This window comes from Puntigrus tetrazona, chromosome 9 (genome assembly GCF_018831695.1).
Source record: "Puntigrus tetrazona isolate hp1 chromosome 9, ASM1883169v1, whole genome shotgun sequence".
NCBI classification, from domain to species: Eukaryota; Metazoa; Chordata; class Actinopteri; order Cypriniformes; family Cyprinidae; genus Puntigrus; species Puntigrus tetrazona.
This window is the reverse complement of record NC_056707.1, coordinates 7035812-7057419: the sequence shown is the minus strand read 5'-3', so window position 1 is coordinate 7057419 and position 21608 is coordinate 7035812.

Sequence of the window (21608 nt, the reverse complement as noted above, 5' to 3'; positions counted from 1 at the left end):
GGAGTTAAGTTTGAAGTGATGTCTCCATCAATTAGCAATCAGCTAGTAGTAATTAAGAATCTCCAGTCTCCACTTAGCACAGCTTTAGAATTTCTTGGCGATATTGATTAAACTCAAAGGCCAGTCAATTGGAGAGAACGAGAGAACTAAAGCATGTTTATGAATAAACAAGAGCAGAGACCTGCCTTAATGGCTCAAATGACTAAAACGGCTTTGTTCTTTAAAATTATTCCACAGTTGTACTGACTACATGAGAATAAACCAGCTGCAACAACACAAACCCAGACAGATTATTCTGTGTGTAGCGCTCTGCTGCAGCTGTGTCTGGGTGGGTCATCTTTTAGTGACCATTACACTCGCCATGATCTCCAGTCATCGCTGCTCGGTCAGCAATGGTATCCAAATACGCTGACTTCTCACTTGAAGTTTGCATCCTTTTTTTTTTTTTTTTTTCTTTTGGATTCACCCGTGCTTTATTTATAATGACGCAGTGTGACTTCAGCGATGAATGCTGCACGCTTTCAGGCCTTTTTTTCCACCAAGATGGAGCTGATGTCCAAAAATACTAAAATTCATGCAAATAGCAGGGTATTGCATAAGTGTAATAAAAGGACTAAGTGTTTAAGAAATAGCCTGTGGACTGAATAAGATGAAGCGAAAAGGATTGAGTGCAAACAAAATTAAACAAAATAGGTAGGCTTAAAAATAAGTAGATCTTTTTTTACGATTTTACAACCTCCCTGGAGATTAATGACGATATTAGAAGGGTACGAATGAGGATCTAAGTGATTTTTTTTATTTTTATTAATTTCCATAAATAACTTCGGAGCATTGTATTTGTGTTTATGAAATTAACCTCTCACAAATGACTTATAAATATTCACCATGTTCTGATTAAGGAATTTTCAACACCCCCCCTTTTTTTTTTTGGAACAGAATAGAATATGCAACTTTAATCTTTAATCATGGCATGTTTAATAGGTGTTACACAAGCAACCATACTGTATGTGTTTTCAATACCCTTCATTGACTTTTTGTAGACTTTTTTATTGCATTTTTGCAGTGATTTTACAAATATATATATATATATATATATATATATATATATATATATATATATATATATATAAACTGTTAAGATTTCAATTTACACACACTTTCATTTCTATAGTGTTTTGAAAGGAAATGAAAAAAAACAAACAAACAAAAAGTATGTTGCCTCTTGATGCAATCTTTTTATTGTTTGCTCTGCTCTTTTTCCATTACAGCAAACCTGGCTTCTCTTCCACTCTTATCCAGTGCTCAGCCCTACAATTGCTTTTTGAATGAAATAGGACAAGTTTTCATCCATTTTTAATTGAAATGCAAACTACAGCAGTGGGTCACAGCAACAGCAGCGCCTTCACTCCCTGATGATAAAGGCTGCAGCTATTTGTCTGGCTATCAGCTTGGTCATGTGTGTAATTGCCTTTTACCATTCTCTGGCCACAAAAAGCACCAGAGTGATGCATGCTGAGAAGAAGCCAGTGGAAATTGCACACAATACAAGCCAAAAGATTCCATATGTACAATGAGGATGGTTTTTGGTCAAGGAGCTCATTTTTTCCAATGCTCGTCTCATAATAATATTGCAGATCAAAGTTTTGTTTTGGTTCTCCTTTGTAAGCGACAAAAATGGTGGAGAGAAAAGGATAAAGGAAGAAAGAGATGAAAGAGAATCATTTGTTGTGTGACTTAAAAACATTATTTTGTGTTCTTATTTATGAAAGCAGGTTTAGGAAAAATTTCTAGTTCAGGTGCTTTATTAATTATAACATTTATACTAAATAAAATTAACAGGATGTATATAAAGGGCTGGTTAATCATTGCTCAATAAGCATTGAGGTAATTTTAATCTTTAATACCTTTCTAGGGTTTTAAGGTTTTAATGTTGTTGTTGTTATACTGATATGTAAGTTTCAGACAGGATATAGGCTAACTAAATGACTTAATACTACAAAACACGGCAGAATTCATCAGACCCATTGGACATATTGACATTTTACTGTTGCCCTTAATGTCATTAAAATAAAAAGGCTTTTGTAAGTTAGGTGGATAATAAGGACACAGAAAAACACAAACTGATTATCCATCATATAGTAATAATATGAAAAATGTGGTTAGAAAAAATCAATTCATAAATTTATTTTGAAAAAGTTGTGTTTTCTTATTTGCATTGTGATAAAATATTGAGGACACAAAAATGCATGCATTTATTACCCATTTGTTTTACTTTAAAGATTTTAATTACAAAGAAATTATTAGAAGTTTTTTTTTGATTCAGTGACCAGGTTTTTTTTCTTTCCGTTTCCAAAAATGCAGTGACAATGTTTGAAACCTATTTGTGGTGTTGTGACGAAGGAACCAATATGATTTCCTTCTGTAATTTTGTATTTTGAGTCACATGTGATGGGTACATGTAATACACTACACACAGTACCGAAGAAAACACACTTTGGTCATGTGTAACAACTGTGGTGAAGTGGTGGCTAACTGACATGAATTAATACGATCTCATTTGTTTGTTGCGTAAATCCCACGAATGGTTGGGTGAACCTTTATGCTTACATTTTAAAAAAATTTCAATACGAACCACCTTGTAAAACAGTTGAGTTCTCCCCTTAGATCAGGTTAGTGGGAACGACTCCTATACTGGAAGACCTGTTGTCTCAGAAAAGACACAAAGGAAAATCCATAGCAGGAGAGCGAGAAGCAGATGTTGTGCTGGTATTGATCTTCTCAAGGTCAGAGCAGGCATGAACTTCACCCTCAGGAGAATTCACTTCGTCACCTTGACCATGAGCCAACACCAGTCATCTGACCTCTGACCTGCGTCCTCCCGAGACCGCCTACCTCCATCCTACCCCCCGGTCACCTTCTCCTTGAGCTAATCCCTGGGCTTTGACCTCTGAAATTTCACCTTGACCATGCGCTAATGCTGCATTTTGACCTGCGACATGACCTTTGATCCCGGCCCATGTTCTTCAGCTGAATTAGGAGAGCGCTGGAAGGGGGGGGTGGGGTTTGCCAGCAGGACAGTACAAGCGTCGGCCAAACGCTGTTCAAATGAAAACTGACAACACTCCCCTCCCCCACCCCCCGAGCGATTTGCCTGCCCACTGGGCAGTTAGAAATGTGGGTTAAAGTGAGTCAATAGTGTTTCACAAGGCCAAGATATCTCCCCAGAGTGGGGTCTTCTGTCTGAAGTGGTTTGACATTTATTATTTGGGAAAAAAAAGAGAAGAGAGGCGTGATTAGGGAGCAAACGGCTGGGAAAGAGAGGATTGACAGGCAGGGAAAGTGAAGCAGGGTGAAAGGGAGAGATTGGAAAAGTGGCAGGGAGAAAGAGAGAAGCTCGGTCGTATCGATTTGGATACCGCACGAACGCAAACATGCACTTGGGGCATGTCCTACCCTCATGCTATGAATAAAATATGAAAGCTAAATATCTGATTATGATGCCCTGCTACGAGTATTTTAAAGCGCACTGTGTTTATCATCAGCGCCGCTTGATTCAAAGCGCTCGTCTTTAACAGTAATTTTATGTAGCTGTTTTTTTGCGTTTTCCCCCCCAGTTGCTTGGTGAGCATGTAGTTGTTTTGGCAGCAAAGGTGAGAGAGTTTCAGCGCAAGAAGCTGGGAGCGGGGGAAAACAGAAGTGAAATATTTATAGAGGTTTGACTTGCACCTCTCCCATCGGGGCTGCACATGCATGCTGGAGATAGCTGCAGGCCTTACAGAGCGGCAGGTCAGATTCAGAGGTTTACACATCATAGAAAAACACAACATGTCAATGAGGCAGAGAGGAACGGAAAGGGAGAGAGACAGAGATGTTTGGGAGGGGATGAACAGAAAGTGCACATGGAGGCAGATTTGAGCCTTGGAGATATAGATTTGTTTTCTCTTTTTATTTTATCTTCTTGTTGTTTTTGACAGATACCTTTCCTGTTTATTTTCTTCCCTTCAGATCAAAAAGCATCTGTGTGATATTGAATCTGACAGCTACCTGTATCCATATCAAACTTCATTTTGTGCTGTAGTTTTGATTTCTTTCATGCGGGCATGGAAAGATTTCAGATTTTTGTTTTCATGCCAAGGCAATAGATTTTTTTTTAAAGGCGTGGAGGCCTGATCCACACCCAAACAGCAAAACCTGAAGTCATCAAATTCTCAAAATCACCGTGACGTTTACGTAGTTAATGAAAATGACCTTCAGTTATACTTTTAGTACACTAATCTGGTATGCTTTAATTAGAGCTTATTTTGTACTTAATACACTGTTTAAGTGCGTCCAGCTAAAGATGTACTGAAGTATGTTTGCAAAAGTGGAATTTTTGAAAATATACTTCAGATACACTTTAAATATCTTGCATTTAAAGACTGATACTATTCAAAGATCATGCAGACCTTATCAGTAGTGACATTAAAACACATTTAAGAAATGTACATTGTATACAAGTACAACAACAAAAAAAGTTTTATTCTACTTAAGTTTCATGCGATATGCAAAAACGAAAAATTTCATTTGGCAATGTTAACTAAACCATCTTCAGCAGTGTCCTCGCATTCTCTTAAAGTGTGGGCATGTTCAATTATTATAACAGACGCATCTTTGGGCTTGTTGTTTGGGCTCAGCTCATAAAGCGATCTAATTTATGAAGTTAATAAAGTAGACAGGTGCTGTTTGTGATATTTTGGTTTAGTTTATTATAGGCTTGTTCTTATTTGCTCTATTTTTTTTTAGCGAGATCTGACAACTCTCATTCCTCATTTCCTGTGATTCCTTGCACCAGTTACACACAGCATAGGAGAACTGATGTAGCTGTAGAGAATACACGGCCTTTAAGAAATGAGTGCATATGAATATGGATAGTCTAAAAGTCTAACTGTTCATTCAGTTAATTACCGTTCATAAGAATCAGAATCATTCACAAGTCACATCCATTAAATTCATTTCTGCATAAACGTTTTATGAATATCTCACACGTGCATCTTCGAAGCCCTTCGTTGGGTTTATTGGTGGATGTTGCCTAAAGCCAGGTCCAGACTTGATCAATAGGTCATCAGACATGGGGGAAGAGGTTAGAGGTCAATGCCAGTCTGATCACGAAAGGTTGGATCAGGCTTTTTTTGTGGGAGGAAAGTATGGGAAGAAAAAAACGAGGATTGCTGATTCAGGAGCCTGCAGAAAATACAAGCCTCTTTCTGCATTGATGGGCTTTCTCTTAAACAGATGATTTATTCTTTTCTAAAGGGCATGGAAGGGAAAGTATTGATCAGGATAGCGTATCCCGTCAGCCACAGATGTGACCAACTGAGACTGGAAAAATGAATGAAGGGTCAGGCAAAGCGGCAGCTCTTAGAGGATTTTAATTTTGCTGCTTTTTCTTATTGGATATTTCGGGGGGGAAAGCATCCGTTTGTTTTAATGTTTTTGAAACCTATTCTCACCAAGGCTGCATTTATCTGATCATAAATACATTCAAATACATTAAAGTCTTCTTTGTTACATAATCTTTTGAAATCTGCCTAATATTCCGATTTGATGCTAAAGAAATGTTTATTTATTATAAGTGTTGAAAGAACAGCAATTATAGAGTAAATAATTAATTGCACAAAACACATGTAATAATTTATTATACACTCTTAAAAGGTTCTTCACAGCGATGCCTTAGATGAATTTTTGGTTCCACAAAGAACCGTTTATTCAAAGGTTCTTTAAAGAATCTCTTTCTTACCTTCTTATAATCTGAAGAACCTTCTTTCACCAGAAAGACCCTTTTTGTGAAACAGAAAAGTTCTTCGGAAGTTCTTTATGGAACCCTTAAGACAAAAAAGGTTCTTCTATGGCATCGTGAAGCACCTTTATTTTTAGTTTTATTATTTGTTACTTTATATTTAAAACGTTCCCAATTTTTTGTGTGTGTGTATTATATGACCGAATGAAGCGTTATGTTTTTCCTGCTATGTGAAGTTTATTAGATTAAATCCGCGACCCAGTTTTGGTTTGCGGCCCACCGGTCTGTACTATCACTTTTTGATTTCTTTAAGTCCAACTCAAAGGCAGGTTCTCAGGTATTTTTAAGCAGAGTTTGAGACCCATCAAAGCCTCTGGTGTAGCGATGCACCGCCCTTTCTCGTCTCCCCTTGTTTTAGACGGTGTTGTGATTACATTTATTAATCTCATGGCAATAGAATAAAGGCCCGCATGTTCAAACAGCAATTACTCCATCGTCTTTGGAGATACTGTCCGGGCATAATTGGATTTAAATGAACTCAAAATTTCCTTTGTTATGGCACATAACACGCAATGCTTTTTAATTAAGATCGCTGGGCTCAAGTAATGATACAGGCCCACGTCGAGAGCCGCCGTTTCTTTCATGTTTGGTTCTTCAAACAGCGCTGAGAGCAGGGAAGCAGCAATGGCGGACGGACCGGCCCACTGTCTAGCTCAGCAGGATAGGGTGTGGTTTAATTAAGATCCCACTTTATCAGCTCCATCGAAGTTTCTGCTGCCAAGATGAGATGCTCTGTACTTGAGCTCCTATCATTTATGTCGCTGATAACCACAAAGTGCCATTTCTGGCTCTTGTCTCATTTCACGTGGAGTGGATGATGAGAAGGCAGGACACTGATATGCTGCTCAGGTGGACTCATTTACTCAACCTGTACAGTGCTTTTGCCTGGTTTTCCACCACAGAGCTCTCACAAGTGAATATTGTTTGTTAGAGAAGGAAAAAATAGTTGTAGTTATACATTATATTTTATTTGAGAGTTTCCCTCTCTTGTTGTGGTACTTGGGTTTTAATAAGCATTTCATGTCTATCTATCTATCTATCTATATATATATATATATATATATATATATATATATATATATATATATATATATATATATATATATATACATATATAAATATAAATAGTGATGTCAAATGTTTTTGTTTACATAATATAAATGTACCGTTTATATTTATTACATGTACAGTATATACACACACATACTATGTTTTTAAATATTTACATGCATATGTATTTATATTCTTATATTTTATATTGTATATAAATATTTAAAACATATTTTTCTTAAATATATTCATGCTTGTGTTTGTATTTATATTATGTATAATGTGTAGCTTTTGTTTGTTGATTTTTGTTAAAACCTCTCTTCACTGCCGGTGGTTATCAAAAATAAATACAAATTCATAAACTACCATTCAAAAGTATGAAATTTAAATAAGTATTTATTTATTTGTTTGAAAGAAAATAAGGCTTTTATTTAGTGAGGATGCATTAAATCAAAAGCATCAAAAGTGGCCTTTTTATATAAAAAAAACAAAAACAATAACTTTTAATTCATCACAGAATTCTACCACAAAAACACTAAAAGAACCCAGTTTTCAGCAGTGATTAAAAATAGGTATTGTTTTCTTTAGCAGCACATTAGAACGATTTCTGAAGGATCCGGGGTAATTATGCTAACAATTTCAAATTATTACAAATTATTTAAGATTTTGAGATTTTGGTGAGCATAAAGGATTTCTTTCATAACGTCAAAAAAAATCGTACCGACCACAGTCTTTTGAACTGTATGTATTTCACAACATTTCTGTTTGTATTGCAAGTTTTCTTCTGATGCAAATGCTTGGAGGAGGCAGTGCCGCCTTTGCATCCTCAGAGAAAACAATCTGACCTTACATAAGCTTGTAGGAACAAGGCTGCACTGATCAAAGTGAACACAAACTTTGGATCACAGGACATCGTGCACACTCGGAGAAGCTCACTCGGTAACAAAAAGCCCATGACATACGAGTTCACCCCCCCACCACCACCACCACCACCCCCAGCTCTGTATAATTTATCTTAATTGCTTTGTTATTTATATATTATTTAAAAAAAATTGCCATTCTGTTCAGTGCTGAGAGCTTTGAAGTAAATGAAAAAGACCGAATGAACACACACAAAGTTAAAGAAACAGGGAGATAAAAGTGCAAAGAGTCGTGATAATATAATGCAGCTGTAAAGAGAGGAATTAGGAGGTTATCTGCTGGGAAATGACTGCGCATTGTTAAGTGTAAAGAAATGAACGTGTTAGCAATTGCCACAATTACCCACTATAATTACTTAATTCAATTTATGCATGACATATTTAATAATAAGGGCTGTTTTTTCAGCTAATGTTAAGCTATCACTATTTGAAAAGACCCACCTAATAACGTTCTCGCAGCAGCTGTGTGACTAAACTTATCAAATGATCTTCACAAATCACTTTCTGATGCAGAAAAAAAATCGACCTGCGCCATTTTTCCGACTACCCGTATGTTTTAAAGGGAGTTAAAAAGCTGTTTTTGCCTAAAATAGGTTAATGATTTTACTTTTACACCATTACTATGAGCAAAATTATTGTTGAGCCACAAATCATTAGGGTATATATTATATATATATTAAAGGTACACCTTTTTGGAGTTTTATTTTAGGTGTTGATGTCCCCAAGAATATATATTTGTGGTATAGGTGACAAAAAAAACGTCTCAAGATGTTTTTTACAGCTGCTTTCTCAGGAGCTTTGTCCAAAACAGGTCGATTTTGACCTGTCTAATTATTATTCACGAGCCTCTCTTCTGATTGGCCTGTTTTTGTTTTGTTTTTTTTAACTGAGTGACGCACGAGCAGGCCAATCAAATCGGTCCAGGGTCACAAAAATATTTTAAAAAATAAAAATGTGCTAAAATGTGTTCACTCTCAACCATTTTGTGTAGATGAGTTTGTTTCTTCATCAGAACAGATTTTACAAAATTGAGCATTACATCACTTCCATCACTTGCTCATCAGAGGATACGTTACAGTAAATGGGTGCCTTTAAAACAAGAGTCCAAACAGCTATTAAAAACATCACAGGAATCCAAAAATAATCACATGTCTTATGATACAAAAAGTAAACAAACCCATAATTGCCAAATTTATAAAAGATGGTTGTTATTTTTTTTTTTTTTCTGTACATACAATATTCTTGTAACTTCATAATGTTATGGTTGAACCACTGATGGCAGATTTTGACAATATCTTTCATACTTTTCTGGACTTTTTGGAGAGAAGTATCACTTTAAGGCTTTTGATCTTCAAATCATTGCTTCCAGATAAAATGCAGTCGTCTGTAGATAACTTTGCTTTCTCCAGTGAAATATTTATTGATCCTGAATCCACAAGCACAAATTATGAATATTTTAAGTTTACTTATTTTATTATGTTTGCTAAAAGCACATATCTATCACCAAAGCAAAAAACAAAACAAACAAAAAAAGATATAATAAAAATAATAATAATTGTTATAATAAAATAATAATAAAATATACATTTTTAGTGACCCCAGATATGGAATTTTGTTAAAGGTTTATTTTAGAGTCTCTTAACTAGTTGCTGATTAGAATGTATATCAATAGAATATTCCTGATTTATTAGCAGTAATAAATAAGTACATACTAATGCATTATTCTGCATGACCTTATTCGTCTATAATCCTATCCAATAACTGTTTAGAAATTTATTGAGAGAAATGTTTTAGTTAATAGTGAATAAGCGTTCCCTATTTCGTGTTAACTATTAAGTGTGAACAGGTTTTTTTTGTTACAGTCCTTCTCAAAAGCACTGCAGATGTCTCTCCATTGACATGACAGTTTTTCTCCCATGCTCAATTTGTGCTCAAGTTTATTTTTCATTTGAACCTTTGGGTTGTCTCTTCTTTGAGCAGATACATAGCGCTCACTAACTCTCCAGTTCTTTCGCTTCTTAATAGCAAATCCTAGAGACATTCTTAAGCATCGAGTGCTCCCAGATGGCTAAAAGGTTGGGGAACTTTTTTCACACACTGCACTGCTTGGTCCTGTGTCATGCGGACAACTTAGTGAGTGGGAGAAGAAATAGAGCTGCAGTGAATCTGACAGTGATACACTAAAGAACACCCTGGAAATAAGTTATGGCACAATGATGACCTGGTGCTTTTGATAAAATGCCTGTGCTGCAGCTCAGCCTGCTTCGCAGTTTGGGTTTGAGATGCGAGTGACTGCATGATCGATTGGGTATTGTTTTCTGCATCTTTTACACATGTAGTCTATCCACACCCCGTACAAGACGTCATCAATCAAATGATGGACTCTTCGTTCATTCAGTTTACAATGGCTGCTGACTCTGTACTGTCTCTCTCTCTCTCTCTCTCTCTCTCTCTCTCTCTCTCTCTCTCTCTCTCTCTCTCTCTCTCTCTCTCTCTCTCTCTCTCTCTCTCTCTCTCTCTCTCTCTCTCTCTCTCTCTCTCTCTCTCTCTCTCTCTCTCTCTCTCTCTCTCTCTCTCTCTCTCTCTCTCTCTCTCTCTCTCTCTCTCTCTCTCTCTCTCTCTCTCTCTCTCTCTCTCTCTCTCTCTCTCTCTCTCTCTCTCTCTCTCTCTCTCTCTCTCTCTCTCTCTCTCTCTCTCTCTCTCTCTCTCTCTCTGTGATGACAGGATGATGGGACTGTGTTGGCTGAAATCTTATGAGAGGGGGAAGCTTTAAAAATGGACATTTTTATATCCACAATATATTTCTAAGGACATATGGTGTCAGTATTGATCAAATGGGTCATTTTTTTAATTTCTCAGTCCTGGGATGGAGTTAATTATGAAAAATATTAATTGCCACATAGTAAATGGGAGGATGGGAGTAATATTCATTATCCATACTAGATATGGACTCATGGTATCTAAAATGATGTATAAAGTGAGCAAATTAAACAATGACTTTGTGTTGTTTTTTTTTAAATAACTTCTATAGGACATTTTAGGGTACAGTATATTTAGTTTTTTTTTGTTCTATATTAATAACATGAAAATATATGTGATAAATAATGAGAATGGTGAAGTTTTCTGTTCAATCATAATCAAAATGAAAACGGCACGAGTGCCAACATTTGATAGCATGACCTACTTTGTTTTTAACTTATCAAAAGGAAAGTTGTTTATAAAGGTACAAATAAATACTGTTCTTAAGAAGTATTTTGTAACATTTTAATGTAGGGATCAGTTCTTATTAACTAGCTGCTTATTATCATGTCTATACATCAGCGCATATTCTGCATAAATGTATTCTATATCCCTAATCCTTCCCAATACCTTAACTTAACTACTACTTTACTAACTAATAATAATCTTGAGCATTAAGTCATCATATTAGAAGGATTTCTGAAGGATTGTGTGATTTTACAATATTACTGTTCACAATAATTTATTTTTATAGTTAGTTAAAATTTTAGTAGATTAGTTGTTTATTAGCATGCATATTACTAGAATATTAACCATTTATTAGTGCTAATTAAACACATATTAATCAATGCCTTATTCTGCATGACCCTATCCTACATCCCTAATCCTACTCAATACCTAAACTCAACAACTACCTACTAACTATTAATAAATTAAGAATATATTGAGGGAAAAGTTGTATTTAATAGTTAAAGTGTTAACAAATCCCAAAATCTTTGAGTGGTAATGTATTTTTTAAGACTTCCCAACTTGATGTCCTTGTTCTGGGTCTCCCACTAGTGGTTTAATGTTTATTTAAGTTAAGTTAAGTTAAACGAAAGACAAAGAAACCCTGCTAGCTTAGTTCAAACGTGTATTAACCTCAGAACTAGTTAGCGGGCTAATAAACCTGGTACCTTTTTATGGATTAACTGACATTTATTCGTAAATGGCTTATGTTGGTTGATCCTTGTCCAATTTTTTTTTTAACAATCATTGTTGTTTTTCTTTAAAAGCACATTTGTCTTCCATCTGTTTTTATTGTTTTATATTAATCGCTTTCCCAGTTGCCACTCTCACGCACATGTAGATCTTCCCCCTCAGATAGACACTCGCAATAGAAAGGGAGCAAAAAATAAGAAAAATATTATACACAGACGCTTGACTATTGGCTTGCCACAAAGTTTAAATCGCACATGTCTCCCCCCCTCTCTCTTTCGCACACTCTCTCTCTCTCTCCCCCCTCTCCAGGGAGCAGTAATTACAAAAGAGGCTTGGTGTAGTCTCTCTCTCCTCCTGTGCTCTCTGCGGTGTGAGGGGGAGAAGTTGCTTTACTGAACAGTTGCAGCTGGTTTGTGCAGGAATTAATCATGATGATTAATTGGGCTTCAAGTTAAATATCCACAGAGCGACGTCAAGCTGACAGGCGTCACGCTTAAATTGACACTGTTTTAAAAAGCAGTAGATTGATTTACAGAAAGGACTAATGAATAGCTCTCTGAACCAGGGGAGACATAAACAGGAATGTGTGTTTTCGAATCTGACCTGAACAGTCAGTTTGTTGCTCGCTCTCTTCCTCTCTCTCCTTGTCAATATGCTGCTTTCTCTGTCTGCTTCTCTCACTCTAATTTGCCTGTGTGTGTGTGTGTGTGTGTGTCTGTGTGTGTGTGCCTTTCCTATTGTTTGGGCACATCGGTGTGTAGGGAAGGGGCTCCAGTCCTGGCATTTGTAATCCATCTATTGTGTTGGGCCTCTCCAGCTCTGGATCAATGCTCTGCACTCACTCTGGCCCACAGGTCTGTAACCGAGCCTCTATTCAGCCCTCCTCTGTCCTCTCTCTCACACACCAACTTCGGAGGAGGAATAGCAAGGGTACGGATACGGGTTCTCCGTGTATGTGTTTTGAGTGCGTGTGCATTTGTAGTTGTGTAAAGCTTTGCTTGCTCTTTTTTTCTTTTGTCAAAAGCATTTCAGATTCAAGTTGGACCTCATTTTTTTTTAGCTTTTAAGCCATTCATCTGCTGTCAATGTATGATCACTTAATAATTTATAAAATTTTCCTAATGGTAAGAGTCTTCATCACTTTAAGAGGTTGAAGATTCTGGTGCCCTTGGCAGGATAAAACATGCCCCATCCCCAATGTTGACACCATTCTGTGACATTCTGTTTGCTAGGAAAAGAGAAACTGAATCAAAAATTAAATGCAAGTAAATACAAGCATGACTAAAACTTATGTGGAATCTGGTGGTTGAAAATTTAACAAGAAGGGTCTTTGGTTTTTAACCTGAGAATCAACTACATAGAAGAGTGTACACATTGTTTTAAAGGAACATTTGGTCACACTTTATTTTAAGTTCAGTTATTGCTATTAACAAAACATAACGTATGCCTTAATAAGCTGGTAATTTTCTGTGTTAATAGTTGTATTTCTATTCATGCTAGTTTAATGATTTTCAAGAGAAAATAAAATACAATAAAAATGTGTCACTTAGAAATAAAAGATACACATTTAATGAATTATATATATATATATATATATATATATATATATATATATATATATATATATCATGTATTCAAGTTACAGTATGTATGCAAAATTGGCCCTGCATATAAATGGATGTTATTCAGAATAGTGGGTACAAATTGGTTGCATTTTATTGTCAGATTTTTTGGAGAGAGGACCAGTGATTGAGATGAAGCACGCGTCTCATCGAGGGGCCCAAGCCCTGTGCAGCTGTAGAGAACAGCGATGGTCTAGTTGAATATGTTGCTTCTACAGAGGTCTGCCACAGACTAAAGAGAAACATAATGCTTAATGTAACCGTAAAGGTTTTTTTGAATGAGCACAATGGCTAAATGTATAATTAATCAAATAAAACCAGGACTGGGAAAACGGATTGGAGCATTTTGCTTGTTTTTGTATTGAAGGTATACTGAAGCGCTGTTCCAGATCACTCCAAACCAGTTTTATCCCGAATGGCTTTCTTGTTGGAATTCTATCAGAGAAGCGAAATGAATTCACCTAAATACCAGTCACTGGGATCTGCACGACTCCTGTGATGAGCTCAGATCAAAATTTGATAGTTAGCGTTTACCACTGCACGTCTCTTCTGAACTTCTCTTGAACTCAAAAGACAAGTTGTTCCTCCTCACAAACACTGTACGTTTTGTATTGTGCGGCGTACTGCAATCCACCGCTTTTGTGAGAGAGAAGGTAGGGAAACGTTTTATCTAAATCAGAGGTGTCTAAGGACTTTGAGGGGGAAGTACCGCGGCAGCCAGTAGGGGGCGCTGAGACAAAGAAAAACCCTGTGAGGAGAAATCTCCCCCCAGCACCCTTATCTGCATTCACTTCCTCTGTCTCATGAATACAGAATGTTCTTGCACAACCCAGTAAGCCTCTGAATTCATGAACACGCAGAGCAAGTGTGTATGTTTATGTGTTTAAAGAATCTTCCTGCCACACAGGCCTGTCTGTTTGGCTTGTGTTTGCATGTTATTGTTGTAGCAGTTTTGCAGTTGTCTGTCACTGTAACCCCCCCAACCCCTCAACCCCCCCTCACCTCAAGTCGAGTCGAGACCCTCTTTATACAGACAAGGTTGTTCATGCTCACCAAAGACTCTTGCAAATCATTCTGACTTGGTGTGAGTGTATATTAATGCACCTTCTCCTGTCGACAGATCTATCTGATACAAGCTGCTGGAAGTCAGGTGAAGGTGAAATCAGAAATTAAACTCAAGATTCATAACGAACACCCACATCTGCTCACTGAGACCAAACAGAGACTGGTTAGCGATGTAGGTTTTTACTCCACCTCCAGCTGTTCCACATTGTTACAACTGGCTCAGAGATGTTACATAAAGGAAGACAACCAGGCAGAATAACTCCAAGCATAATATTTATTTCAACAAAACTTAACCCAAAATAACATTTATAAAGTCAGTATCGGTAGTATTAATCAGTAGGAAATGCAGGTGAATGGATGCATAGTGAAGTGTGGTCAGCATTAGCGAATGGACGCAAAACAAAACTAAAGCCACAAAACTGGAGCATGGCCCCTTGCTCGAGCAACAGAAGAGCAGCAGCCCTGACAAACTTTTAAATAAAAGCCTAGGCGGGCCTCAGGTGAGCTCAAGTCACTCCCCAATCAAAGAACCTGAAACATTGCAAGGAAACCAAAACACCCAAACAAACAACTGCATCCTAACACCCCCACCCTCTTAAAAGAGTCCCACATTATAACTAATAAATAAAACTGACTTATATCCTTCAAGATAGGACAACTCGCATCAGCTGGAGATCATCTCATCACTCCACCACAGGGCCACGTGAAAGGGTGTCTGCCAAAACATTCTCAACCTCCTTGATGTGTTTAATCGTCAGGTTATAAGGCTGTGAGAAAAGTACTCACCTCATCGAGAGTTGACTCGGACTCTGTAATGAGTGAAGAAATGTCAAAGGATTGCGATTGGATTCAGAATAGATGACAACTGGGGACCCTCCTCCCATGTACACAACAAAATGTTGAAGTGCCCAGATCAGTGCCAGCGTTTCCTTCACGATAACAGAATAATTGAATTGATAGGAATAGTTCTTACGTGAGAAATAACTAATTGGATGACTAATACCACCTGCATGCTTCTGGAGAAGAACTGCTCCTGCTTCCACTTGATTTGCGTCAACCTGAATCTCAAACGGAAGACCACTTTGGGAGCACTGCTAATACAGGAGAAGCAGTCAATAGCAGCTTTACATTCTCAAATGCCTTTCAAACAATGTGAGGTCCACTCAAATTTAGGGGCGTTCTTTAAAAAGGTTAGTCAATGGACAAATGACCAATGATAAAATAGGGGCAAAAAACATCCCAATAAACCTCATGAGCTCTTTTTTTATTGGAAGGAATAGGGAACTTCTCTATCATGCTCACTTTAATGGTCAAAGGACGCACCATACCTTGGCCCACCTCTTTTCCCAAGTAAGAAACCGTTGCTCGTGCAAAATCACATTTCGCTAAAATCAAATTAGCCTCTACTAAACGCCAAAAATAAATCTTGTACCCTTGTAACATGCTTGTCCCACCTGTCACTGTAAACTATCACACTGCCCAAACAAACCGTGTAGCCTTCTAAACCAGAGACTACACGATTCATTAATCTCAGAAATGTCGCTGGAGCGTTGTGTAACCCGAAGCTCATGACAGAATAAGAATACAGCCCTGAAGAAGTTATAAAAGCAGTAATTTCCTGTGCTCGATGTGTTAAAGGCACCTGCCAGTACCCTTTAAGTAAACTGAAATTACTGACATATCTCGCTGAGCCCAATTGATCAACACAATCCTTCATCCTCGGGAAAGGCATCAGGTTTAGTAATTTTTTAATTATTAAATTATATTTATTGTGACAGCTCTGCTTACTGCAAAACAGTTAAATGAGACGACAAACTTTCTAAATCCCTCAGAGTCTCATAATTTTTTAATCAAGGTTTCATTGCACCATTGTCTAGAACCTAACCCCTTCCTTCTCTCCCACGGAGGACTCACCCTGTCCCTCAATCACAGGACTTATTACAGCGGATGATTTAACATCCGTTTTGTTGACCGTCGCGGTAGAAAAAAAACCTTTAGTAAATTTACATGACAAACTTGGTTTATTTTCTGTCAGTTTGGAGTTGCGATTTCATAATTAAGTTTGGATAGTGCACGCACTACAGTATATGATCCCACAAATTTTGCGCAGAACGGAGAGCCCACTAAAGGCAGCAATGCCTTTGATCCCAAGGATTAAATGCATGCTGTTCAGACTGGCGATCACACAACTTTTTAATCTTCATCTGCGCTTTTTCCAAATGTCTCCATGCTGCTTGACCGGCAAGAAACAAACATTTACATATTCAAGCTGAATTTTTGGTGGTTGCTTACCTTTTAACTGATCACTCACAATGGCAAGCGGACAGCGCACTGTATGCCACATTAGAAGAAACGCAGTCAGCTATCAACCTCTGAGAAGGTGGACTTTGATAACTTTGCTGCAAATGGTTGAGGTGATCATTTCAATGACCCAGATTCCCATAACTAAATCTGTTATACGATACATGATACGATCATCCCCTAATGATGCAGTTTCAATGGCAGTACAAGGTTTATTTTCATTAATATACAATTTGTTAATATGCAGTATAATTGGGAATGATGTTCTTTAACCGTTCAATAATCGTCATTTCGTGTAACTCACTAAACGACTGTATGTTCAATGTTGGACACCAACAATCAAAATAGTTACTTAACTACTTGAATCTCCATGTGTGTTTGTCATTTTCCTTTTCTCCAATTAGATTTCTGGAACCAACTCAAAAACCTTTAATACAGCATATTTTACACTTTCATTCTTCTTTCCTCTACTGAAAGAGCAGTATATGCCTCCAGAGCTTTCCCCACTAAAACAGATTCAAGCATAACTGTATGATTGCTCTGAAACTTTAACTGAAACTCTTGATTTTGTTGTTCTGCAGCTAATTTTTGCTTGTGTTTCATTTTGCTCTCTTGCACCAAGCACGAGCCTTATGTGTGCTCAAGTCACTCCCTGAACCTGAATCATAGAAAGGAAACCAAAACACCCATTCTAACACACATCATGTGACTTAATTTATTACCCCGCTAATTGAGTCAACTTGAAAACTTAAGTTGGACAAATCTACAGAGTTTCAATTAATAAAGAGTAATTTTCGTGCAGTTACTTGAAGAATATCATGTTATGACTTATACAAAACAATAATAATATGTTGGGAGATTTCAAAAGCGTCACACATATTCAGTTTCATATATATGTGTATCTATTAGTTTTGCATTTGTTAAGACTAGGTAGGTTTAGGGTTGGATTTGGTGTAGAGCATATTTTCAACATGATAGGGCATTAACTTAGCGACAGTGCCCGGATATTTTCATTCTGAACTATGCAATATGTAATTGAAGCATAATACAAACACAGAAATACTTACCTATATCAACATAATAAATCACGTATTACACCTGTGTTTTAGTGCCACAAACTGCGGTGAAATGTACAGTAAGGTACATTAAACTGCGTTGCACAAAAAGTACACAGAGATACATATTTTTTATGAGACCAGGTTGAAATTTAAAGTGAATGCACATCATCTGAAACAACAATGATGCATTACAAGTCTTTGGAGTCTTTTATTACGACTCATGTTTTAAGAAGACTCATTCCCAAATGCTCTGCATGAAAAGTATAGCCTAATATTTTATAAGGTGAGCTACCAAGCAAGTTTACCATCAGAAGTGTCAAGAAACGAAGTACAAATACTTTGTTACCTTACTTAAGTAGAAATTTTGGGTATCTATAATTTACTGGAGTAATTATTTTTCAGCTTATTCTTAATTCTACTCCTTACATTTTCAGACAATTATCTCTGCTTTCTATTCCTTACATTTTAAAAATTGTCTTGCTATTTAGTTTCGTTGCTATTTAATTTCAGCTTGTTTTTTATTTCGGCTTGTCATCGTAAAAAACTAAAACAAAAAAAAAAACTATTAGATAAACGGTTGCTTTCTCCTTGTCCTCTGCAAATTAAGCTACAGTAGGTAGATCGATAGAGAGATGTTTGAATAAATTAGCGTTTGCGATTGACAATGCGATTGAAAATGTTGGGATAAGTAGGCTATACTAACTTTGTAACTCAAAGTGTTACCACAAGACCACAAGGCCCCTTTTTTGTAGCTTTTGTCCTAAATGGCGTTTTTTTTTCCTCCTTACATTACTTTTACTTTTATACTTTAAGTAGTTTTGAAACCATTACTTTTATACTTTTACTTGAGTAAAGAGTTTGAGTTGATACTTCAACTTCTACAGAAGTCTTTTTAAACCCTGGTATCTATACTTCTACCTGAGTAATGAATATGAAAACATGTCATTTTAACATGTCCGAAAAGCCAATTGGAGCTGGTCATGTGATGCAAATGTAAAAAATGCATTAATATACAAATCATGCACTATGGTAAAAAAGCTTTGTGATAACATAGTATTGTGCAAGGAACATCTTAAAATATATATATTTTTAAACACTAATCATAGACTATAATATAAGCATGTTTTTTCAATGATCCAGTGCTGTTTTTAAGTTGTTATTCACTAAAATTAACTTCCAATTCACAAAACTGGTGTGAATTATTTGTTCACACATCAAATCCCTTCAACAATCACTGAATGCTGTTACACGGCAGAATTGAAGATTTCTTAAAGTTTCTAATCTTGTACATTTGTGTAAGTGTGTGTGTTGGTCTAGCTTCTTTTTGTACGTAGGCGTCACTGACATGCAGCGAGCTTAATTCCCCATGAACAGTGACGTTAGCTGTTTCTGTTCACTGAGTGGATCTGTGTTATTGGGAGACGATGTCACGGGATTGTCAAAACATACACTTCTCGAATCAGTTTATACATTTGAATTGGGAATTGATTTGTTTAATGATATATTTATGTTACACTTAAAGATCAACCAATATGTGATACAAACATAGGTTTTTTATTGTCTTCCAACCATGTTTTTCTGGCATATTTCGGCCATAGGGTTTCAGGATTGTTCAAAGCAAACATCCGAATAGAGGCCGCAGAATGACTGTACTGTAGGTGCTAGACGGGGAGGTTTGAGTATCTGAGAAACTGCTGATCTCCTGGGATTTTCACACACAACCGTCTCCAGAGTTACAGTGTGAAAAACCAAAAAAAAAAAACATGCAGTGCTGCAGTTTTGTAGGCAAAAGCGGGTTGTTAATGAGAGGGGTCAGAGGAGAATGGGCAGACTGTTTAAGCTGACAGAAACGCAGCAGTAAGTGAAATAATCACACGTTACTACTGTGCCGTGCAGAAGATCATCTCTGAATGTATGAAGCGTTATACCTTGAATTGAATGGGTCACAGAAACAGAAATCTACACCAAGTGTCTCTCGGTCAGGGCAGGAAACTGAAGCGCAAAAGAGCACAGGAGCACGTCTGGTCAAAATCTTGATTTCTGCTGTGCAGGTGGTAGAAGCAGAATTTGGGCCACTGATCCATCCTGCCTTGTGTCAGCTGTTCGGGTTGGGGGTGATGGTTTAATACGGTCTGGAATATTTTCTTAGTATAGTATAAATAGACAAATTTTCTGCTAACTAAGCATTATTTGAATGCCACAGCCCTTTTTAAAATAGGTTTTGATGCAATTTGCATAAACTTACAGCCAAATGATAATACAGAGTTCAAAATATTTAAAGATAATATAACGTATTGTTTTTATTCCTAATGCTTTCAAAGGGATAGGTCACCCAAAAATTTTAAATCATCCATCATTTCATCATTTAAAAACCTTCATGTCATCCCAAACCCAGAGATCTTTCCTCTGTTGATGTCTTAACCAGTTTCGATTCCCACCGACTTCTGTTGTATGTTTGACTATATACAATACCAACGAATAGAATACTAGTATTTTTGTTCTTTATTTACAGACCATATGTGATAATATGACTTCTGTTTTATGCTTTAATTTTGCTGAGAGCAGTAGTTTTTACATTTAAAAAACAATTAAAAATAACATTAATACAAATAAATAAGGTTCAACTTAGTTCCTGTCACTTCACAATTTGCACCAAAGAAGGGCGCAAGAAAATAAAAAACCTGGCTTTATATTTTATAATGAGGTATCATCAGGTATGTCACAATGTTAGAGTTTATTTTACCTTAAAAGTAAAAAAAAAAACCTGACATTGGAAAGTAGTGGTAGAGTAGATTTAAAGTTTGATCATGTATAAATCTATAGGCCAGAATCTGAAAGATCAGTTTCCATTCCGAGCTCTTCTGGGGTTCAAGCTGGGGTCATGACCAGCGTTAAAAATGCACCTAAAGTGACCACCGAAAACAAAGTTACTGAGAACATGAAAGTGAGGTGATTTAAATTTCACACAAAGGTGGAATGAGCCGTTGTTCGTTTACAGACAATGAGTGCTTTGCGGACAGGTTGCATGTTTGATGTTTTCACCCGTTTCCTCTGAGCTAAACCCCTGTTGAGTTCCGCTGTTCCTTTACCAGGTAATTAAAACCTCCTTGCTGACCTTCACAAACAGAAAGCTGGTATGAAAGTCATGGTCAACTGCCTTTGTACAGAGTATTACAGAAAACAACAACAACTACAAAAGTAACCTTCCTCACAGCAGCGGACGTGGGAGGTCTTTGATTGTGCATATCAAAGAATCGCTCCCCCTGTGTGCTCATAGTAAGCCTCCCAAGGTCAGACTGTCTACCTCCAGTACATCACCGTGGACTGGCAAAAACAGTGCAAGGTGTTGGATACAACTTTTTAACCCAAATAGGCTATACGAAAAAGTAAAGTATTGTTAGTGTGGGCCTGAAAAACATACAAAACACAATACATTAGTGAAAACTATATACTTATCAAAGAATATGTGTTTTTTTAATTATTAGTTTCCACAAAAATATTGAGGAGCTCAATTTTTTTATTCAACAATAATTATATCAATAATAATAATATTTATAGCAGATTTCTAAAAGATCATATGGCTGGAGTAATGCTCAAAATGTAGTATAGTATAGTATAGTATATATATATATTTAAAATATATTCAAATAAAAATATTTTAAGTTGGAATGTTTTACAACATTACTGTTTTTACTCTATTTTTGCTCATATAAATGCAGCCTTGTTGAGTGTGAGAAATAAATCAAACAAAATAAAAAGTACAAGTCAAATAAAATAAATCTTACTAATTCCAAACTTTTCTATTGGAAAGATTGTG